This window comes from Dermacentor albipictus, chromosome 1 (assembly GCF_038994185.2).
Source record: "Dermacentor albipictus isolate Rhodes 1998 colony chromosome 1, USDA_Dalb.pri_finalv2, whole genome shotgun sequence".
In the NCBI taxonomy this organism is placed as follows: domain Eukaryota; kingdom Metazoa; phylum Arthropoda; class Arachnida; order Ixodida; family Ixodidae; genus Dermacentor; species Dermacentor albipictus.
In genome coordinates, this window is record NC_091821.1 from 96,955,499 (window position 1) to 96,980,343 (window position 24,845).

A 24,845-nucleotide genomic window follows, 5' to 3' on the forward strand; every position below is an offset into this window, starting at 1 on the left:
AAATACGCTCTGGCGGCGGAGCACCGCCTATTTTTAGTCCTTTCGTGTCAGCAGCAATGCGAGACGGTCCTGAACGGCACTTCCTCTCCCCTCTTTCTCACCGTGTCACAGTGTGCGTGAAAGTACCAATACTGGCCTCCCACCGATACCACCTTTGCTACCCGTATTACTGTGATTTATGGTGTTTGCGTCGTAATGCGAGGAAGATGTCTATATTTCGCAGTTCTAAAATCGTGAATGCCCACTTGCACACGCTGTTCCTGCGGTGGGGAGCGAATTTCATGGCGTTTTACTAGTACATTAAACGTTGTGGGGTTTAACGTCCCGAAACTGCAGCACAGTGGTTCACGATGAACGCCATGGTGGAGGGCTCCCGATTAATGTTGACGAGCTGTGATCCTTCAAAGTGCATCTGAATCTAAGTGTTTTTGCATTCCTCCTTACGAGCCCTCCGAATAGCCGACTGTGCCTTCACTGGTAGTATGCTAGGTATCACAATTATTCGGTGCCTGTTCTCATGCTTCGGCGCTTGAGAGCAGGCACCGACCAACGGTGATGGAAAAAAATGACGTCAGCAGAGGCTCAAGCCGGCAGTTTGTGCGAGACAGAAATAGGTAAAGAAAAGAGAATAGCTTTTGGGAACGCAGGAGTATTCGATATAATGCATCTCTATCACGGTTCTGGAATCCTGGCGTCAGTCCTCTGTGAAGACAGTCTGATTGATACTGCTTTGCTTCTGCCTTCTTACCGTGGAGCCGCCGCTATGGCGGCAAAATATTTTCCACCCTCGTCAAGAATGTGCCTGCCCTTTTCTTGCGCCGTTGTTCTTTCAATCTTTTCCTTTTTGGTATACCATGAACGCAAAACGGGCTTGCAGAAGAGCAGGAAGAAATAGAGGAGCGGAGACGGCGACACGAAAGCCGTTCATCGCTCCATCTATAGAGCCGCAGCAGCACCTGCTTGTCTACGGCCGGCAGCCGTCCTCGCCCAAGGGCCCATCCTCGGCACGGATGTTGTCCGCGGTGCAAAGTGCTTCCAGCCCGGCTGCAGACCCGAGGAAGATCGCCGCCCTCCGCTGGCGTCCGCTGCTGACGGACGTGCCGACATAAAAGTGACCCGCTGAAAACGACCGGGGAGGGTTGCGCAGTGCCGGCCCATCTTGTTTGCTCGCCGCTGGAAAAAGGAGGAGACCGAGTGCGCGGCGGAGCCAGCAACGCTTTGCAACTGCGTGAGGCGACGACGGGTGAAGTTTGCAGGTAGCCTAGAATTGAGCGAGGGCCAGCGGAGAGCGGTTAGATGAGGGGGGTCGAGCGCTGGAGCTCCGCAGCGCCCGTGAAAAGCACCCAGGGCGCCTCGTAAATTACGCGTCGGCAAACGCAAATGGAGCACTCGGCGCAGTGCCTTCGATTTCTTCTTATCTTTTCTAGTCGCATTTATTATCCGCGCTTAATGACACCATTAAGACAGGTGCCGTAAAATCAGGCCCTCGCGCGAGGACCACCCAGCAGGCCTGGGTGCGCGGCAGATAATTTTCGGGTGCGAGCCGCGCCGGCTCCACTGCGAGGTGAGGAGCCGAGCCGTTGTCCACCGCCGCCAGCCCCGCGGGGGGTCCGGGGCCTCCGCTATCCCGCACTCCGCGCTAGGTGCCGCGCATGCGTATAGGCCCGGTTCCGTGCATCGCTGGGCAGTGTGCGAGCCGGGTAGCCAGTCCTTAGCCATCCTGAAACGACCCTGCACAAGTCACGGCGTAGTTGCGTAGATTAACCCTAGCCCCCTGTCACTGCGGAACTAGGGCTGGAGTGTAGCATATATAAAGAAAATGACGCTTTTACGCCTTATGTGAGCGTGGGATCAGCATAGTCTGGTGGCCTAGCGTGATATTTATCTACGTCCGTTGGTGTTTGCGTTGCTTTCAACGCTTTTCGTTTTTACAGTGCGGTGTATATTATTATTGTTTGTTTTGAAAACATATATACATTTGACAGGAGGCTGGCAACTGCCATAGGAAGGGGCACAACGCCTGCCTACTCTTCAGAAAGGAGGTGACAGAAACACAGAAATGAAAGATAGGAAAGAGGTGAGGAGAGAGGAAAGAAAGAGCAACAGGACAAATATAAAAGAGTAAAGTAGAACATACAGTACAGGTCACACACTGTAGGGCCGGTCACTGAAGGTTACGCTACTACAGTATGTTAAATAGAAGAAATAGTGTCTGAGCTACAAACGTGAACCTAACTTAGTTTATTCTAGAAAAGTAAGTATCTACACGTTCTCCCGTTTCACGCGCTGTGTTGCCATCGAACAGGGAAGACGAATCAGCCAAAGGATTTTATTTATTTATTTATTTATTTATTTATTTATTTATTTAGTTATTTATTTACTTTACGTACTTACTCGCTTCATTATTCACTTATTGACTTGCCTAATTATTTACTTACTTACGTACTTACTTAATTCTTTGCTTGCTTGCTTGCTTGCTTGCTTGCTTGCTTGCTTGCATTTGGCACCTTCAAGACACCTATGCATTACAGAAATGAGCGGTTGCCTCATAAAGAACAAAATGGAAATAAATACAATATAAGTTGAACAGGTAGCTTAGCAAATGCGTGTCATCAAGTTTGAAGCATATGGAATGGCAATTACGCAGCCAGAAAGCTGGTTCTAGTTGATACTCATGCGGGTCGAAAAGAAGTCATGATGTAAGTTTGTATGACAAGCCAGCAATTCAACCAGCCTGGCATGGAATGTAAAAAGCAGGCTCAAATAGTTTTTCGATTAGTAGTGGGCTCTAATTGCAGATCTCGTAAAAAAAAAAGAAGCAAATACTAGTGTGCTTGTGCCGTGGTTAACGACCGGAGTTTCATCGGCGTGACGAAACTTGAAGCATAACCAGCGTAGTCGGCTCTGCGAAGGGCCAGCCGCGATAACTAGGTGTTTGGACAGCGTGTGCGATTGACCAGACGTTTCAGACCGCAGCGAAGGACATCGGAAACTATCTGAGCGCCATCGATGCGATGAAATTGAGAGCAGAGCCCATACAGTCGGCTCGGTGAAAAACCGAGCATGATAACTCGGTGTTCGGACACCACGTGCCATTGTCCAGACGTCCTAGACCGAAGCGAAGGAGGCCGCAGCGCCTATATTGCGCTGCACGGAACTAGAGAGAATCGGACGCAGTGTGCTCCGTTCCTCGCTCGCCGGCAGCTGCGCTGGCGACCACCGCGGAGAGCCCACGAGGGCGAGCACTCCTGTCGCTGCCAAGCGGGGCTCTTGGCGCGAAGAGTGGCCTGCGCGTGCTCCTAATTACGAGCCAAGAAAAGAGTGAGCGATGGAGAGCCCTGTTTTTCGAGAACACGTCGTCATACGTCTTCCGCCCGGGGAGGCGGTGCTGATTCCGGCGACGGTGTCCACTCTTGCACAGCCGCCCACAGCGTGCGCGAGAGGGCGGGGTAACGACTGTGATGACTCTTCGGTCACCGCTGGTAACCACATATCCTTGTTTAACTATTGGGCCTCCTCGCCTTGAGCGCGTGCTTCCTTCCTGCTTTCACCACTGACAGATGTGCAAAGCTTGTGCATTTCATACTTACAGTATACGTACTCACAAAGAGGGAGGACGCACTCACTCTAGCATGTTTCATACATATTGTTACTATCAACTTATAGGTAGCGAAAACCAAAAACAAAGAATGGCGGCTGCCGCGAGCGAGCAGCAACAATGTTTCTATAATAGGCATTACACGGCAGTGTGTGTATTAACGACGGGGGACTTTCTCACGTCAGACTGCGCACGGCACCTTGGAGGGAGGGCGCGTAGTGCATTCAAAACAGCCGCCCGGGTATATACGCAGTACACAGAGCGGGCCTGCGTGCCACCGGCACGCACGCTATGGTCTGCATGCTGTCGCGCCTCATAGCTGCATCAAAGACGCCCGTCCGGCCTTCTGTCCCCGCTCACAAGGGCCGCGGAACGAAAGAAAATCATTCACTGCCTTCGACTTCGATTCCCTGAGAGCCGATGTCAGCGCGCGATCCGCTTCAGTGCGTGCCTTTGTGCGTTGCCTCGCTCTACCCTGTGCGAAAGAACGCACGCTCAGCGATTCTCCCACTCGAGAACAGCGCACGTATAACGTTTTGCGGTGCGTCAAGGAGGGTGAACGGGGGAGATGTGGGGTAATCTTGTATCACGCCGTAGCCTGCCAGAGGGACCCATCGGACAGACCCTGCTACTTGTAACGCAACTTGAAAGTTCCATTCTGCACTTGCGCTGGGGCCGCTCGAGCGATCAAGTGATCTCGTGGACCAGTGGTGACAGAACAAAACGCCAATCGCCGGCTGCTCTGGCGTGATTTTCACCCAAGGCTGCTCGCAGACTGCAGCAATGGGCGTCCGCCCATGCCTTCCAGCCTGGTGCCGATGGTTATTATTGCAACGCTGTTGCGCGGTGGCCGTTGACGGCATTGATGTATGTGCGTGCGTATACGACGGCTGGACGTTAGAATACAGGGACCTCTCGTCCGGCGGCAAGTCAAAGCCAGTTCTTTCAAAGAGGGTGCACAGTAGTCCTGTTCCGCAGGCACAGTCTGAATGCACCTTGGGGGCGGTTGCGAAACCACATCTTGATATAACGACGTCTGCTTTGAGGCGTCGGCTGAGTTTTCACCCGCTGCGCATTGCTGCACCGTACTTCTGCAGAATGCGAGCCGGCATGCTATGAGACGACAGAAAAGGAAAATATTTCGAGAGTCCTATTTGAACGCAGGCGCCGTTAAATTCTGGGGTTTTACGTGCCAGAACTAGGGTATGATTATGAGGCACACCGTAGTGGGGGACTCCGGATTAATTTGGACCACCTGGGGCTCTTTAAGGTGCACCCCCTCCACGGTATGCACGGGCGTTCTTGCATTCCATCCTCAGTGGAATGCGCCCGCCTGCCAGGAATCGAATCTACGGCACAGCTCGCGTTAAGGCGGAATAGATAACTTGAATAAAGACTGGAATGAAGCACCTGGTGCAAATAAAGTTTTCTGCGGCTGATAATCTACTACAGAGTGCATTCAAAGTTTAAAGTAAGAGACCTACGAGGAAAAAAAACAGGAGCATATGCTTAGCGAATAAACTACAGTGCGAGTGAAAAGTGGCTGCAGTGGCTTTATGAAGATCAAATATGATCCCTTTTTAATGTGGATACCAGTCAAAAGTGTCCATAACTGCGAGAAGGCATTTAGGAATCCCAGGTTGAAGGCTGATGCATTTTGTAACAACATTTTACGGACGCATAATTTGAAACAGGTACCAGTCATAAGATTCCAGTGCTAGGCAGACATGACTTCACTACTGTTCTGTTTCAGTTCCTCAATTGCATCATGCGCCCTTAAATTAAAAATAAATATAATTAGTGAATCAGTTGAACTAGCTGCCTGGATACTCTGACTTGTCGCGGAAGTATTCAGGCAATCCTCCTGAATATGTCAAATTACACTGTGCGCTCCAAGCCAGATTTTAAAAATCTGTTCCGACCAACAAAAACAAAAGGGAAGAAAAGTTATGGCTAAAAAGGGCAGCTTTAAACAAAAAAAAAATGGATGACAGTCTGCGTGCCTACGCGTGAGTGCGATGTTATCGCGGAAGCGAGCATTGCACGGGCCACTATACTTTGTTTCTCAATCGGACGAGCGGATGTCATTTTCCGTCAAATACTTTTCTCTCATGCCATTCCCGTGCCGCGTTTCCTGTGATAGGTTTACCGGCCAGCATCGTCTTCATTGCCGTGCGTGCCAGGTCGCAGTTTTTGCGCGGCCTTCTAAATTTACACGCTACATCTTACGCATGACCCCTGCAGAGCTCTTTCTTTCTTTTTTCCCTTTTTTTACCTTGTCCCTCTGCTTTCTTCCCTTCCGCCCATAATACCATTCGGCGGCGAGCGAGGCGTGCACCCTTGCCTCTTAGCGTGCTTTTCGTGATCCCTAAATAGACTTTGAACACGCAGCAACGAGCACTTTGTACATGGGTTTCCGACGGCGCGTCCACGCATGTGCGCGGCTGCATGTCTGAGTGCGCGGCGTTTCCACGCACCCTGTGGCTCTTTGGGAGCGAGTGGCTTCGCCTAATAGACCACGCTGCCGTCGGCAAACAGGCCTCATGCCACCACTCCATTCCTGCGAGAAACACACGCACACACGCACACACACACACACAAAAAAAATGCGCCGAAGCGCAGCAAATAGAAACATTGGACAGAAAAACGAAAACCATGCCAACTTTGAGAACAAGGGCGAAGCAAAAAAAATTAAATAAATAAATAACGTGTCGAGAAACAGGACTCTGAGGAAACCAAAAGAAATGCATAAAGAAAGAAAAAAATGGATGCTGCATAGCCACCGTTTGTAAAACTCCAGGGAGCCATGCATGCGTGTTTTGCTTCGGTTTAGTGGCTGCGTGAGTACGTCTCTTCTTGCGTCGCCGAGCGGTGTGCGTTCACTCGCGGGTAAACGGAACGGCGCAGAGACGGACGGCCCACGCCTCGCGTGTCTAGCTGACATTGTGCCCTCGATCACTGTCTTTCACGAACATCGTGACACGAGGCTGTCTCTTCGGTGCCCTCCTCACAATGTATGGGATCTTTGCTACGACCCGAGGAAAAACTGCAGTCATGTCTCTTCGCTATCCGTGGTTGCCGGCACAGAGGCGTCCGGCTAAGCGAATGAAGACGTCCACCTGCAGCCAACATCTGCTAAAATTTAGTCTTACGATTTTTTTTAATTCCTCGAGGTGTTTTCTATATCACAGAGGCCTGAGCAAACAAGAAAATTCGCAGAACTTTGGCGTGAGCGCCTCTCAGTATGTTATCAAGGTCATCGCCACATTTATACCGACGGCTCCTGTAACATCTGATTCCTCTTCGATAGGTGTCTGGGTACGATCTTAACGGTTTCGTCCAGGCTCGGTAATCGGACGTCTACTACTGCCGCGGAGCTCGCTACACTTCGTGCGGCTTTCGCCTACGTTCCAGACCACCAAGGAGGTCGATAGGTGCTCTTCAGCAGCTCTCGGGCAGCAGTTTTCCCCACAACGTCGCCATGGACAAAACATTCCACGATACCTAAACGGTCAGTGGCACGCAGTGTGCATCCAAACCCTGTGCTTCAATATTTAGCCGCCCACTGCGACATAAGGGCCAACGTTCAGTCTGTGTGACAGACTGAATAAGGTGCTACGAAGAGCATTATGAGCAATACGCAAGCTCCACCTTCAATTGCTACGGCGAAGATAAACCTTGCGTCTATGTAGCGTTTGGGTATATTGTTTGGTTATCTGCCAGGTAACCTACTGAAATGGTAAGCGTTACGTCTCAACACCACAAAGGTGTCAGTTAGACGTTTGCCACGAGGCAAACCCCCACCCATCCATCAGCGCCTATCCTGAGGTCAACGCAGCGTGGACACCGATTGTTGACGGGTCCACAAAAGGCCACACCACTACCTGACGGCCTGAACTAGTGATGAGGCGGGCCAACATCAAATGCTACCGAAGAACGACGGCGACCTTCGTTTCACAGGTTGCTATCCTGCCACATATTCCATATCATCGCACCTCGGAGGTGGGGTTACTGTGGAGTGTTGCGATAGCATGGACGGGGTATTGCAACGGATTCGACAGCGATGTGATTTACTGCTAGACAGTCTTCAGATTCCCTAGCCGATTTACCTATGGAAGACGGCGGTATTAAAAGCGGAGACTTTTCGTGCAGTAGAGCCGAGGGTCCTGATGTGAACTGGGACGTTTAACTTCCTCCTGCATAGAGTGGGCATGTGTAACTCAGCCAATGAATCCTTTTTCCTTGATACCTACTACCGGACGTATTCCTCGATGGGCTTGGTGGATTCCTTGCCCTAACGCCAGCCTAAGTCGCAACGCAAGTCAAATAGCCGCTCAAAAAACGTTCATGTCTAGGTCGCTCGAAACACTGCCCAATACGTTTAGTTGTAGCACACCTCTATAGCGAAAAAAGCTGTGACATGGCAACTTGTTCTTACGCCTCTCGGAGTAATCTGGGGCCTAAATCACGAAGATTTTCGTTTGTAAGAGCAGTTTGCCATTGGCCGACCGTTAGTATAAAAATCCGACCAATGTCACTCTGAGAGCTTAAACTCGAAAGAACAGCCAGCGAACGGCTTGTAAAACGACTGCAGCGGTACTTTGAAGGAAATAACTTTCCATCACTTTCTTTATCATTGCACACCTTCATGATAAGAGCAACTATGGACCTTTGCTTTCAGCGATCGTGTACACCAATTATTTCGTGCGACCTTTCTAGTGGAGACCGCGTGATCTGAAAAGGGTGAGCTGAAAGATATTTTCTCGCGATGCTCTTTTCTTATAACCTAGAGAGGTCTCTCGCCCCCGGCTTCAACCGGTCTCCTTATTTCTTTCCACTCTCACCGCGCCCAGAGCGCCCACAAAGAGGTGCCGCGGCGGTGAATGCGTGCCTTTGTGGCGCGGCCATCCTTACGGAGGAGGTGCGGCATGCCGAGGCTCGTACTCTATTTTGGAAGCGAGACCGATTCTCCAGAGGCGCCGCAGCGCTGCGGATTATCCTGCCTCGACGAAGAGAAAGGTCGCGGCATCCCTCGGGCGGTTTCGTAGGGCTGCTCACCCCCCTCCACCCTCATATCCCGTGTAACCTTTATGCATCGGCGGAAGGATTACAAGCAGCGGCCCTCAAGCGTTCCAATCGGCGGAGCGGCTTCCGACACCTTTTCCATCGGCCAGCTCAGCAGCGGCTCACAAGGGTGGTGCCTGCATGCGCCGAGAGCACGCCGCATTGTCGCGGGGCAAAATCGTCGCCCCGCGACGCCTTTGTCGGCTCCGCACCGACGCCTCCGAGAACACTGCCGGGCCAGAATCCTTTCTGGTACAGCCCTGTGGCTCGGCCCGCGAGGCACCCTTGTTGTGCGCTATATAGCCGCCGGCGGTTCCGCCCGCCGGTTCCTCCAGTCACCGTTGAGGCGCGACTTGTTTGCGGGGGGGCGACATACAAGGAGCTGCTGACCCGGGCCTTGTAATTTTCGTGTCGCCTACGATACGGCGCACAATGTAGAGGTGCTCAGACGTCTCTAAACGGTACACGCGATTAGGTTTACACTTGGCTAAACGCCCCGGCGCCCGAACCCTGCCAAAAAAGAAGCGATGCGCGCACTTCTACTTCGCTCGCTTTTGCGGCACTCTATCGATGCTTTTTTACGGCGGTGCCGCACTCGCAGAGAGAGCTTTCGGTCGAGTGACCCTGGATGCGGTCTCGAAGCTTAGTTGTGCTTTTGTTCGTCGGTATTCGCATTATGCGTTCCAGTAGCCGGTTTCGGTTGAACACGGATGATGCCAATCTATGATGAAGCCGGCTTCGCATGTGTGCGTAAAGCCGCATGCATTTGTCGAAAGATTCAGCGCGAAACATTTGCGCAAAGGATGCGGAGCTTTCTGGTTGACCAAGTCGGATTGCATTGTGGAAGACGAAGGTTTAAGAGATGGTGGACCTTCCCACGCTCCGACACTACCCCTACTGCCGACTGCCGCTACGAGGCGCTGCATATGCGTGCCAGCGTGGTTTACTAACAGCGGTAAGAAGAGTTCTGAAGACTGGGGCGGTGCTTCGTGGCAGTGAGTCTTGCTGTTTTGCTCACTGGATATGTACAACTACGTAGCTCAGCGCACTTATCCTAAGTCTTGAGAGAGATTGTAGACGACATGGCTATAAGCTTGCATTGACAAAGCAAGCACTTTTAGGGCAAGCCTTTGGAATTGCCCCATGTGTCGCAATGAAGAGCTAACCACCCAGTCACGTTCCATCTACACTGCTTTACTAGCACGTTTTGCTGCCTTCAATCTTTGTTATATTGAAGACACTATACCGTTTTTTTTTTTTAGAAGCGTGAACATTTTTTAAAAATTACCTCTGGCAGATAGCATATTTCTAACCCTTGATCTAAATTACTCGATGAGGTGGCCATTACTTCTACTAGAAATAAAAACATTTAAATGAATAATTAACATAATTACGCTGATTAACTTTTAAATTGTTTACATTAAGGCACATATTTCAATCTACCAATTATTGCCGGTGAGATCGCAAGCCGATCTTGGAACGAATTATCTGGACTGCACCAGTTTCGAGATATTAATTTTCAAAGTGTCCGACGAAATGAATTGGCGTTCCAGTTACTCCTTTTTAGAAAATGCTGTTTTATGCATTGAAGCACAAAAGTAAATGTAGCACCAATGCATTTAATTGCACCAACGCAATTCTAACCCTACATTTCAATGCGCGCGGAGCGTAGATACCGACGCACGAAGTCCATCCATGATCTAAGAATAGCCACACTCACGTGAAAGAAGATCCATCGCCGAATGGACAAACTTGAGTGTCAACAGTGGGCAAAATTTTGTGAATCCCTAGACCCCCGAAAACCTCTCTCTCACATATGGAGAACCATGTGAGGCCTGAACAACGCGTGCCATTCAAAGCCCTGGCGCTTTTCCAATACCGAGAGGACATCGAGGTAGCGGAAGGTTTCTGCAGGAAAATTGCAGGTCAATCAATATACACAGGCTCCCTTGGTACGGATAGAAGAGAGAGAGAAAATAATGCAGAGAAAGGCAGGGAGGTTAACCAGAGGTAGTTCCGGTTGGCTACCCTGCGCAGGGGGAAGGGTTAAGAGGGATAAAAAGAGAAAGAGAGTAGAAGGGGGAGATAGAAAGGGAGACAAGCACAAACAAAGCGCGTACACTACAGAGCGGTAGGAGGCGGCATTCAGTGTCTGTCGTGAAGCCCCGTAGACCGCAAGAACCTTACTAGCGCGTGTAAGGCCTTCAACGCGGATGTCCTATCGGAGCATTGGCCTAAAGCTTTTAGTTCTGAAAGTGGACGATTGGCATCATGCCGCATTCACGGGATTCATGTATGGACGTGGCTTTCACCACCGAGGAGCTAGATACGGCTCTTGCATTGTGTAAACGGTCGTCGTCGCCTGGACCAGATGGCATATCATACCGCATCTTGTACCATCTGAATGAGTGAGCACGAAATGCGTTGCTGGATATATTCAATGAATCCTGGCTGGATGTAAACGTTTCTCAAGAATGGAAAACACCCGCCGTGGCTGCTCAGTGGCTATGGTGTTGGGCTGCTGAGCACGAGGTCGTGGGATCGAATCCCGGCCACGGCGGCCGCATATCGATGGGGGCGAAATGCGAAAACACCCGTGGTACTTTGATTTAGCTGCACGTTAAAGAACAACAGGTGGTCGATATTTCTGGAGTCCTCCACTACGGCGTGCCTCATAATCAGAAAGTGGTTTTGGCACGTAAAACCTCATTATTAAAAAAATAGTAAAGAAGTGAAAACAATCCGTCTGGTACCACTCCTTAAACGCAGCAAGTCACCACTAGAGCTCACGTCATATCGGCCCATTGCGCTGGCTAGTTGCGTCGGGAAAGTGATGGAACGCATGATCCTTGCCAGATAGGAGTGGTACCAGGAACGCTACAAAGTTTATACAAACGCTATGGCCGGTTTTCTACGTCTCCGCTGCTCCATCGACAATGTCATCGATCTGGTCACTTACGTCCAACACCAAAAGAGATGTAAACGGTTATCCGTTGCCATGTTTCTGGACGCAAAAGGAACTTATACAATGTTTCTCGTGGTGCTATACTTGATGGTCTTGGTGGGTGAGTTTACCGGTGGACCCGCAACTACTTACACATGGGGTGTTTTTATGTGCAGACTGATGGCGGTCCGACCTCTCAACATTACGCACACCATGGTGTTCCCCAAGGTGGCGTCTTGAGCCCCACACTATTCAGTCATGTCCTTGTTGGTCTCGTGGAACGCATACGAAGTTTTGTCCAGATATCAATGTACGCCGATGGCATATGCGTGTGGAAATCAGGTGTAACACGTCCTCAGGTGCGCGCGAGGCTTCAAAAAGCCGTGACTTCAACATCGGCGTATCTTGGCGAACAAGGTCTCCAGATTTCACCTGAGAAATGTGCGCTGGTCGCGTTTACATGGAAGTCACTGACGTCCTACGCCATATTTATCAATGGGAAAAATCTATGTTACGCCAGAACGCACAGATTCTTAGGGATGATCATTGAAGGAGACATTAGCTGGAGTCCCCATGTGGCCTACCGGAAGAAACGCCGAACGACCATCTCACACCTTTTCAAATTTCTTGGAGGGAAAACGTGGGGTACGTCAGTACACGTGATGTTACAACACTACAGAACGCTGTTTCTCGGATATCTGAGGTACAGCTTACCTGTACTGAGCAATACCTGCAGAAGTAACCTCCGCGCAATCGAGAGTGCACAGGCACTCTCGACTGTGCACCACGCATTACATTTGGATTATCCTGAATCGAGACAACTCTTCTCTGCCGACTATAGCTAGGGGTGTCTTTCACAAATGCATTTGCTTGCTGCATCGGAATGACTGACAGTGCTACATGTGATAGTTTCGGCAGCGAGGAAACAATCGAATATATCCTCTGTCATTGTCATCGCTACAGCTCCCAGAGACAGTCGCTCGTGACGGCATTGGCACGCCTCTATGACTAGCGGTTTTCTGAGCAGACAATGTTAGAGTGCCGGCTGATACGACCTTCGCACCAGAAGGCGGTGAAGGCGCTACTGAGGTTTTTCCGGTCAAGCGACTTGCTTGACCGACTGTGACACTCCTGCGTTCCTTTATGTGTATGTGTTTCTAAATTTTCCCCTCTCCCACTCTTTTCATGTGCGTGCAATTTTTAAAGATCTTTTTGTCTTTTCTTACCCCTTCTCCAGTGCAGGGTAGTAAACTGGACATCTATCCTCCGGTTAACTTCCCCGCCTTTCTCATTTATATATATATATATATATATATATATATATATATATATATATATATATATATATATATATATATATATAGGCAATTTTTTTAAATTTTGGACCTTCTAAAAAAAAACAACCCCGTGTGCCTTCTGAAAGAACACCATTTTTTTTTTTTTGCAGGGCGCTTGACGGATACAAATTAAATGGACAAACGCGCTGTTGAAGTATTCTTAACTCCGTATGCGTAAAAATGAATCAATATATGAAAAGAATCAAAGCTGAGGCGATATGCTATGGCGCATATTCATTCGCACATAAATTGTAACTATACTTAACTAGATGTCAAGCAAGCATGCATGCGTAGGCATGCTAAGTAATACGTCAGCGCAACGTTTGCACTCGCGCAGCAGTCGCTGTCCGACGACGCTTTTCTTGCGACTAAGAAAAATTGAGGGAGTGGTCTCTGATTATACAAAGATGCAACGCCGACTCTACCGAGGCCTCCTATGCAATGATAATGATATAGCGGACCAGCCATCTCATGCGCTCGACTTGCACTTATGCAACTTCTTATTTTATTATTAGCCACTACAACATATGCCTCGGTGCTCAGCGTTTGGAGATGACTATAGAGCGAAGCTCATGCACGATTCTTCAATAATCTTTCTCTCGCCGCGTTCTGAATGATCTAGCAGTGCACCGCGAGTGGCCGCGCACTGCTAGACGTTGTCGCTGAGTTGATATTGGCACACAAGTTGATCTTTAAGACTATGCAGTAAGAACAGCACGCGCAGCCCCTAACTGACTGCTCTGGCGAGACTTTCTGTGACACTGCAGCCAAAGCTGCGGAGCCAGTATATAGTACTCGTGTATATATACAGACTTACTCGAAACAATCGCAAACTGATCGTCATTTCTAAGATACTGAATGAACAAGTTCATGTTATTCCTTGTCTATATAAGAAGTTTTCGGAAAATGTATGCACTGATAGTTGCAATTTTGTCGTGCCCAAACGTAAATTTAGAAAGAAACATCGTGCGGAACCAAAGCCAAAATATAGGGAACGTGGCGGCGCTCATTCCTCTCGCCGCACCATGAACTCGATGTCGGTAGTCAGCTGTGGATTACACAAGGTACAAATGAATACTGCAAAAAGATTTCGCCTTCTCAACTATTACCACGATTGGAAAAGTTCTTGCGATTCTAAGCCTCTTTATTTATGGCTGCATATATACCATGGTTTCGACCGTCCGTATATAAGCTTGCATCACAATAATCATTTTTGTTTGTATAACTCGTTCAACATTTTTCTGTTTACTGTTGTTAACCTATATGTGTCCCACCCCTTATGTAATACCCTCACATGAGGGTCTTTAAGGAAATAAAGTGAAAGTGAAAGTGAAAGCCTATCGAGGCGCGGCGCCATGTAAAGGACCCCTCACCAGGCCCCACAGCAAATTTTGGTTATACGCTGGAAGCTACAACGTGCCGTCTAAGGAGCGTTCAGCCGCATGAATTTTTGAAATTGGTTCATTAATATATAGGAATAGTTCAGTGCCGCGAACCCATGATTTCAGAACGCGAGCGCCACTGCAAAGAAAGACGCTCTCTCCACTTTCTAGCCTCCGAAAGCGAAATTCCTTCCCTGCGTTCTCCCATACCGGACCTCGAGGATCGCGTGATGCACAAGTCACAGGCCCCGCCTTCATTTTTTTTTTTCTCTCTCGCTTTTTTGCTGCGCAACACACTTCCGCGTACGGTGTCGCGCGCGAACTGTGCACGATTGTGCGCGCTGTGCACGAGAACGCCTGACTAGCGGTATAAGTCAGTGATACACGAACACTGAGGCAGACACAAGCGGATCACAGAGCATGATCGCGCGCTGGAACACGGTAGAAAATGGCATAGTTTCGGTATCAGCGCGCGACTGAATGAGGTGGGAAGAAGCAGACGAAACGGAAGTACGTTTCTCTTGCTGTGGTGCCAAGTAAAAGCAAATACGCGCAGACATTCAGTTTGTGTGATTTATTATTTCGCTAAACTTTAATTCGTCTATCGATGCAATAGATTACACAAATAACAGATGTTGCGTTGAATAATTCTCGAAGTCACGAATCACTAAGAGCGACGTCACAGCAGACACATGTAAAGCGCACTAGCACGTATATGTCATCCCTCCGGCTTGAAGCGCGACGGGAGGAGAAGGGCAAATGGCGTTCGGTTTGAAATTTCAGCTCTTCCCGCGGCGCATAGCGATGTAAAACTTAGCAGACACGATCGTTAGCGCATATTGTATGCCCGGCGCTTGTCAGCTAAAAATGGCCGCACCTGGAGAGGGGCCTTTTAAAGAACGCGTCGTGAGTAGCGGGACGTTCAAACATGCAAGTTGTGTTTTCGTCTCAGAGCAGCCAGACCGGAAGAAACTTAAAACTTGCTTATCACCACTAAGTAGCTTATCACCACTAAGTACTTTATTTTGCTCGCTGTAGTCGGAAAGAGGAAAAACCATTTAAACGCTCCTAAATTGCGAAAAGTTCAGTTTCTTCGCCGTGGTTGCGCGGTAGGCGTAGAAGACGAAACAGATGATGGCATTGATCTAATTCGGGCTGGCGATATAGTGCATGTGCAGACCGTTCCCCCTTCATAGCTTTCCCTGCAGTCTCACAGAAATGTGTTGCCAGACGTAGAACTCGAGAACAGTTTACTCAGAGATGTTGTTGCAGCACCTACCGAAGCCAAAAGAGCTTTGAAACAGCCCTCACTGAGCATTGGCCGCTGCTGATTGTTTTTCTCGCTTTGCAACTGTAGTGCATAGTTTCGTAGTTCCGTTTTTCCATTGACTGCGCCCTATATACACAAGGCGATCCTGAACTAGTCGCCAAGGTGTCAAATGAAAAATGCCTCCTTCTCTTGTGGCCTTTCTTTCATTGCAGCGGCCGTAATCGCTGTACAAAGGACAGAACGACGAGCCGTTGCCAGCCATTGCGACAGGTCTCGCTCGGAAGGAGACTGTCTCGCCCAGGGTTTTCTGGTAGATGGCGCAAACGCACTCTACGGCGCACCATTTCCGCGCTCCAGAAAAGTATGTGCTGAGAGCTGCACGCTGAACCGTGATAGCATCTGGGGCCCTTACTGAGCTGGCAGTCGTCTATCATTCTTGGCATTGTCACCTCCATTTAGAGAGAGAGAAACGTAGTCATTCAATTTCGACTACACTGACGCGCTTTTTCCACAATAGCTCATGAGCCATAATTTCATATCGCTCATGAGAAGACGACGAAGTGATCCTATTGCTCAGTGTTTGTACTCCGCCACCAGTATTTTCTGGTAATTCTCGCTTTCTCCCGGGGAACACTGTTCCCTGCTCGACGGGAATGGAAGTGGGGCCACCCGCACTCCCACCTGATGTAGCGGCGCCCGCGTCGGCAGCCTCAAGGAAGCGGAACAGCCTCTCGAGCGACAGCGAGGCTACCCTGGTAGACTCGACCGAGAGCGACGACAGCTCCGACGATGACTACGTGACTGTCCTGAGTCAGAAAGCAAAGCGGCAGATGATTAGGGCCTCTGTGGACACATCTACTATGAGGACTCCGCAGAGTTCGCCGAAGTACACCATCCTTTTCTTACCTGTGCTACCCTCCGACAACATGAGGTTCTTTAACAGGCAAGTTACATCGCTTGAACTCGAGAGACTGTTGCCAAATGGCATTGAGGACGTCCGAGTCAACCCTCGGAAGAATGTTGTCGCGGTAGACGTCTCCCAAGCGTCGGCGTTAGATTCTCTGCGAGCTGTCACTGTCCTCGGTGGCATGAACGTCCGTACCATCATCCCGATGGGAAAAGAGGCTACTACAGGCGCCGTATATGACATTGATGCGGCCATCTCAGGCGAGGATTTACCACTTTTGATAAAGCCTGCCAATCATGGGACCCACATACTGTAGGTGGCCCGTCTCGGAAATTCCAGATACGTGAAAATTGTCTTTAAAGGTCACTGCCTTCCATCGCATGTGAAGGTAGGTCATTTACGACATGCTGTCCGGCCCTTTGTTCCCAAGCCGCTTCAGTGCAGAAACTGTCAGAAATTCGGTCACGTGAGCGCCGTCTGTGGAAAGTCTGCTATATGTTCCCGCTGTGCAGCGCAACACTCTGCAGGCAACTGCCCGGCAAAAACTTATAAGTGACCGAACTGTCAAGGGCCCCACGATGCCTCATCAAAGGAATGTCCTAGAGTTAAGCAGGAGACACACGGTACGATTCGGCGTCCGATCCGACGTGCGGCGCCGCATGCTCCGGCATGCGGCATACGGTGATTCGGGACACACGGTGCGTGCATCCGAAAGATTGAGCGGCGTGTAAGCTCCGCCCAGATCCAGCCCTCCAGCTTGACTTCAGAGCCACGTCGAGAAACGCAATATAAACAACTCTCCACAACAATGCGTCGCTTTACGCGAACACTGCCAATAACGTTATGCCCCTGCGAGTGACAGAACACTTCACGACGGCGCGTCGTCCACTGACGACTCCGCTAACAGCCAGCGATAGGGCCGGTAGGCCTAGCTAGGCAGAGGCCGCGGCCGACGGCGCTTACGATCCAACCCGAGCTCGTCGAAGAGCGCTTATGTTTGCCAAAACAATTAACACTGTACACTTAGGTCACCCGTAATTAAATACAATTGGTTTACTCGACGTAGTCGTTGCGAAGGGCAATCGTGCAAGCAAAGCGAGCAGCCTCGCTCAGACGGTCGGTGTGTGCTGTCTGCCCACGAAATGCCCTCGCGTCGCGTCTCCTGATCTCGCCAGTAGCTTAGTCCTAGTGTACTAGGCGTTGCTTTGAATAACAGGCACACGTCGAGATAATTTTACTGAACTGGTAACTATTTCATGTCGGAAACGAACTGCAGCAGGCAAGGAAAAAAAAAGCACTGCGAGAAACCGGCCAGCCAGCGCCGCCTCCGTGGAGGGAACGTCACATGCCAGCCGCGCTGTCATTGGCTGCGGCCAGACGACGGTGCGGTTATCGGACGCGTCGGACGATGAAAATCTGCCCGGTTTGTCGCACGCCGGACGTCCGAAACGGCACTTCGGCACGGCAAAACACCTCGATTCCGGCTGCCGTTCCGGCGCGTCGGACGCCGGATCCGACGCGCAGGAACGGCAGCCGGATCGGACACCAAATCGGACCGTGTGTCTCCCGCTTTAAGCGAGAACTCTCCATCTTGACGAAAATGGTGAGGGACCGGTCGACTAATCGTGAAGCAGCTGCTGACGTCAGGCGACGTCGTTCTCGTCGCAGACGCTCATCAAGGAATTCTGCTCTCCGCCCAAAGAATACGCGTGCCGCAAAGCCTCTTGCTGTTGAATCTGCTCCAACCCCAGTGCAGAATGTGTCCAAACCGCGTAAAGATAACGGAGCAGCTGAAAAGAATGCCGTGGATGAAGAATGACCACCACTGCCAAGGATAAGCCCTGTGGAAAAACCTCAACAAGGAGAGGCACCATAATGCTCCACCCCTCACCCAGATGAGTTGACAGAGCATGACCGCCGAATTGTAACAATGCTCAAGTCTTTGATAAATGCGATTCGCACGCTTGTGGGCAACTCGAATACGCCAACAGCTCGAAGCGCAATGCAAGTATTGGATGCCCTGAGCCCAGTGCTTGCGAATCTTGGGTAAGCACAATGGCTCTTCCACTACCTTCACTTCGTGAGGTGCGTAGCGCGACGATTTTCCAGTGGAATGCCAGAGCACTTAAATCACGGATTTCATGTTTCCGCCAATACGTTTTTACGAACCGATTTCCTGTAGTGGTAATATGTGAACCGAACGTGTCAAAAGCGCTAAGACTCTCTGGATACGAAGCCTTTATGGCATCGACGTGCGGGCAATCCAGCAAAGTAATTGTTTACATCCGTACAGAACTAACTTACATTCCCCACTCGGTGAAGCCTCATGATGGAAACCAATACGTGTGTCTCCGCATTACAAAGAATAAAGTGGCCTTCACCCTTATCGGCGCCTACATCTCCCCATATAGTCGGTTCGACTGCGACCGACTGCGAGACATCCTGACGGCGACTTCTGGACCCTGGATTATCACGGGAGATTTTAATGGTCATCAATGGCTTGGGGAAGCTCCAGAATTCATTCCAGGCGCTGAAAACTTGAGGAATTTGCTTCCGACCATACACTCAGCATTACGAACGATGGCAGTCCGACGTACTTGCGTGGTTCGAACTATAGCAGTTGCTTAGATTTGACTTTGGTGTCACGGCAACTTGGTCAAATTGTTCGATGGTTCTCTGACGTCGAGAGTCATGGCAGTGACCCTATTCCCACCTACTTAAGAATCACTGGATTTGGAAGCTACTCCTTTTCTATTTCCCGACAAGTATATATAAGGTGGTCAACATATAAGACAAAGGTGGAAGAGGCATACAAAGAAGTATTTACCGGCACCATTGAGAACCTTATTACAAGTGTACTGCAATCGTCTAACTACACATTTACATCCGCTAAAAAACGTACGGATTTTGACATGGAACTTGAGCGACTTCGAACGATTCGCAGAAGGACCGAGAGGGGATACAGGCGCACCAAGTCAATTCATGACCTTAGAGTCGCTCGACGTATACAGAAGAAAATCCAACGTCGTATGGACAGGCTGGAGGAACAACGGTGGAAGACGTTCTGCAAATCACTTGACCCCCGCAAGCCACTGTCTATCATAGGGAGGATGGTGCACGGCCTTGGCTCGTCTCCACACAAGCGAAGATCTTGGGAGCCTGGTCTCACAGGTCACTAGCCCAGAAAGCAGTTCGAGCGCTTTTTCACTACCTGAAGGCAACAGACTTGAGTGCGCGACTATAGCATCCTGCACCTAAGTCTCTCTCTCTCTCCTCTCTCTCTCATATCGCTCATCTTGAACTACAAACAACTCGGAAGAAAGCGGCACCTGTTTTGTTTTATTTGCTTATCTAGTCATCCTTCCCTTGATGAGGTTCACTAGAAATGCGGTTTGAAGCTGTCGTGACCCATGTCACGAAGCGACTCTCTCTCTCTCGTCTGAGTGTGCTTCAGTGAATAAAGTCAGACAGAGCGTTGCCCACTTTCCTCATTTTTTCCACATTTCTAAACGACTCGTAATAACGAAACTCGGGTTCACGCCGCTCGGTGCCTACGAAATGGGCGTTATAAGCGTAGCAATCACCAACAAAGATGGCAAAAAAAAAAAAAACGCGCCCAAGTTGCGCTGGTGGTGGTATTGCAGCAGGCGGGGTTAGCTTGGCATACATAGCCGGCAGTTGTTCTGCTGGAGCCTCCTAGGAGTTGAGATCGTGGGCGTATCACTAGGTGTGGATGAGCACCGCGTCTCGCAGGAAGGCAATCAGCAGTCGTCCTGATTGCCATGGGCCCTCCGGGCAAAACGACGTCTTCAAAGTCCATGCGCAAGACCATTCTTTTGCATCGCTTTTCTTTCTGGGTAGAACGGGGTCATAGCCAAATGAAATGTTCAATGTTGCCGATATCACCACAAAAGACGCAGGGCGGGAAAGCGCGTCGTCAAATCTTAAATAACCAAGTCAGGGTGTATATGCGGAGTCGGTTTTGATGCGGTACAGCGGCGTCGCTTCCTCGCGAGTAAGTTCATGGATCACTCAGGCTTGGTGTGGAGTCTTGTGGACCGTCAAAGTTAATGCAGGTTGGATCCTTAGAGTTCCGAAAAATGTTTGGCAAAACAGACCCATGTGCCTGCCGCTTAGCACTTAACACATATATGCCATTGTTTGTGGAGAGTTCTATTTGCATAATTAAGGTAGTCAAACACGCTCTCTTGTTTAGCTTGACAACGACAGACGCAGAGAGGTGCCGTAGGAAGACAGGCCTCTGGTTGAAAAGTGCATTGTATTAACGAATGGCACGTTTGTTTCCCCGTCGAAAAGTCTGTCTTGTTTGCGCAACATCTAGCAGCTACCATTCCACAACGACTGCCATGTTGTTTACGCTGCCGTATATATATATATATATATCGTACAGCTATTGCAAACTGTTTCTGTTCAATTTCTGCAGTCAGCCCGCTCCACGATTGGTCAAATATTTCTCAGGATACCTCACTTCGACGGGATGTCACGCGACGGCACGCAACGTCACGAAAACTGCGAAAACCCTCCATCTGCTTAGACCAGTACACACTGTTCAAGCATGACAAGAACAAACAAAAGAAAATAATTATTTTGGATTCCACACCTTGGTCAAAATTTTTCGGGCTACGCGGACTTTCTATCACGCGACGTTACAAAATCGCGAAAACTCACGACATCACAGTGACGTGTACGTATTAAAGAAGCACTAATGTGCCGTACAAAACAGAATTTTATTTCGGTATAGAAGGAAACTATCTGGTTCCCAAAGGACTAGAAGGTGGCTATACCCACCGATCGCTCTGGCACGAGCTACTAGAGCTGTCGGGGAGAACTTATTTATTTGCGTGTAATATATTCTTTTCCTTTTTTTTACCTGGCAATACAACGTTGTCGAGGCCTTTCGGCACGTATGCGACATCACTCTGCGAACTCTTGTTCGCTGAGGATCCGTTTTAACGGCCTGTTCAACCTTTCGTTGCACTTCGCCGCCATTTTCAATCCGCGACCACTAGCTGTAGGCATGGGCAAGCGGACCAATTGCAAACGCAGGCACCAATCTGCTCATCTGGTTATCTGCTTTCACTGCGCTAGCTCGGCCCTACCGAAACACTCTTCACTTCTGCGTGCTCCTTCCCTCTTGTCAGCCAATTAGATAAGAAAAACCTGTCAATGTAGGCAATGCTATTCGCTTTGAAAGCAAGCAGAAGCGACCTCCTATAAATGAGGAGAGCATTTGATTGAGCATTCAAACAACGCTGCGAGTCACCGTCCGATACTTGCGTCGGCGATTACGTAAATTTGACGCCAGGAGATTGGGATAAAAACAGATCGCAATAGTTTTACGTTATAGTGGCCCAATCATTTCTTTTCTATGGCGACGTTTTGAAGGAATTGCATTTTATTGCGGGCTTCCCCTGATCGTATGTATACCCTGTAAACGAAAATAAACTGACCTGGTAGTTTTTAACAAGTGATGTACCCTAAAGCCTCCCCATCCTTGAATATATACTCCGATGTATGGGAGCAATACAGCGCGGAATTCCCTCGTTTCACTCTGTTGGCTAACATTAAGGCGACATGACGCGATTTTACTCAACCTCAAAGTCTTGTTCTCCTGTAAAAACTCCGCACAGGGAGGTTTAAAAAACTCCCCCCGCTGAAACGTGTTGATCGCGTGGCGCTTCCCATGAGGCTGTGCGCCGCGCCAGCGACTGGCCGCGTTCGGCGGAATCGGCAGTGCTCATGGCTGACGGTTTGTTTAAATCTGTGAAGTGGCGTTCCGTGAACGCTTTTCGCTCATTTGTTTCCCGTATTTCCTTCCAGAAAGTGTTATAGGCGTGCCTGAAGCTCACTGTATCACCGCTTCAAGTACGTTGGCTGTAATCACTTTGCTGACAGCGATGAATGCAAGACCTGTGACTGACTGTGTTTTCGTGCTTCGTGACCGTGGCTTGCGTTCTTCAGCACATCAAATGCGACTTTTATGTCCTTGTGAATACACGCTACCCGCCGTGGTTGCTCAGTGGCTATGGTGTTGGGCTGCTGAGCTCGAGGTTACGGGATCGAATCCCGGCCACGGCGGCCGCATTTCGATGGGGGTGAAATGCGAAAACACCCGTGTACTTAGATGTAGGTGCACATTAAAGAACCTCAGGTGGTCGAAATTTCCGGAGTCCTCCACTACGGCGTGCCTCATAATCAGAAAGTGGTTTTGGCACGTAAAACCCCATAATTTAATTCTTGAATACGCGCTGACAACGTCCGGCGTAATGGTTGTATGAACCGCGTAGCAATGGCAACAGCGGCCACTGTTCGAGCGACGGCGTCCGTGCGAGCCGTACACGAAATTGCAAGTTCGTTGCGGTGCTGCGTTATCAGTGAGAAAGACTAGATCGAGTGCAAACAACTGTTTTTATGTATCTGTGCACGGATATTCTTTCCCAAGAAAAACGGCGGGACAAAAGTATGCGTAGTGTAAATAAAGCCTCCTAGTGAGCGATGTGAATCGAATTGTTATCGCGCACTTCTGTTTTGATCTCGTCGTTGCTTCCGATATTGCACTAACATTATGCTCTATCCCAGACACTGATTATGAGCATGCCTGCAGGCTTAGAGTGTGAGGGTTCGTTCGACAGATGAGCGATGTAGCTCCTTTGCACAACCGAGAGACTTTGCTTGGGTGCTGAGCAAGCAGTGCGGTATGAAAAAATGTATGACTATGCACTTTTCAGTGTTACGTCGGCTGTTGTGGGTCACGCCCACGCGTAATAAATTCTTGCTACGCTACCACTATTTCGCACAAAGTTAACTTTGCCGTGAAGCAGACGCATTTACATTTTTCTTGCTTACTGTAACTTGCGCACTCGTTTTGGCCGCAAACGCCGGCATGTGCGAAGTCCCTTCAGCGCTCACAGAAATGGCATGCTAATTGTGAAAAATTATTACATTAACCTTTTTTCTCACTATTATGAATTAACAGTTTTGTGTTGATTAAGGTATTCTGTTAATTTCAGAGAGGCAGATCAGAGAGGCAGAGAGGCAGAGAGGCAGAGAGGCAGAGGCAGAGATCTCGTATGAGCAAGCACGTGAGTCGATTATTCTGAAAAAAACATAGCTGCTCGCTAGGCGGTTTCGAGGTACGGCGTATCGTGGCTCTATATATACGGGCAATGTTGCTTATTGTGTGTCGCGTGTACGTTTGATGTCTTTCAAAGTTCTGCATTGGGCGTTTCTGAAATCTTTATGTATGTCATGATTTATGGGCTTTCATTGACATGTTTCGTTGAATTTGACGCGGTCGTGTGTATATATCTCCAAGTTTCACAGTAGCCTTTGCATATAAAAATCTTCGCGCAAACTAACACGATACTTGTTTTTATACTCCCGTTGCACCTCGAAAAAAACTCCGCTTAATGCAAAGTAAAAAAAATATAAAATAGAACAGAAGAAAAAACTCCCATGGTTCCATGTAAGAATTCCGCTCGCGCTAAGTAAAACTTCTACTCCGATCATACGGAGTATAATAAACTCCCAACCGGGAAGTCGCTAGAGGACAAGCATTATGCTCCCACCTGGGAGTTATTTCCGTTTACAGTGTACGATATTACAGATAACATGAACGAGTCAGGTATAAAGACGCCGAGCACAAAATTTGTGTGAGGCTGCTACGATGGGCTAGAAAAGTGAAACATTAAATCCAGATCTCCCGGTGGCGAAAAACTCATAAAGAAGGGGCGGTACACCAGCACAACGCAACGCTTCAAAAGCGGCTGTCGAGGTATCAAGGGAAGTCGAAGGGTAGAGTTGCACATGGGCGGCTATCCAGAGCTGCGCTTCCTGCGTTCGTGAAAACTTGTGCTAGTTGTCAAGCATATTGTGCTAGTTGCACCTTTAATGACGTCATGGGACCACAGTTGACAAAAAAAAAAAACTGATCTGGAAGCTGGCTGGCTGCAGCATATGCTGCTTTTCAAGTAATTTTTAAAGGTGCTTTGTAGTTGAATTGTTTACACTATCCATATGATAGATGTAGCTGTGACCAAAGTTATAACTGCACGGGACGGGTCTGCAAGGTATCGCACAGGCTCAGTCGCAAAACAATGAGCGGTGATCGTCGGATACAACGAGACGGCTTGCCAGTCGTTGCTGTATACCACCTCACTGACACAACTCGACTCTTTCCTAGATGCAGATGGCCGGCATCTTATAGAGGAAATATGCATCATCGACTGCACGATGCATGTACGCAGTAGCAGGGTTATACACGAAACAAATTACCCAACTGGCCTTACAAACCAAGTCTTCTTCACTGCCGTTGGCACTCTG

General features: G+C 49.3%; 1 long non-coding RNA gene across 1 annotated transcript in view; it reads right to left on the reverse strand.

The window, feature by feature from the left end:
• Positions 1 to 1,478: 1,478 nt before the first annotated feature.
• LOC135902664 (uncharacterized) overlaps positions 1,479 to 24,845 on the reverse strand; it is a 30,313-nt gene continuing 6,946 nt past the window's right edge. The window contains exons 2-3 of the long non-coding RNA XR_010564555.1: positions 2,451 to 2,518; positions 1,479 to 1,731 (exon numbers count right to left, since the gene is read on the reverse strand). This is a non-coding gene — a long non-coding RNA (uncharacterized lncRNA). The remainder of the gene's footprint in view (positions 1,732 to 2,450; positions 2,519 to 24,845) is intronic.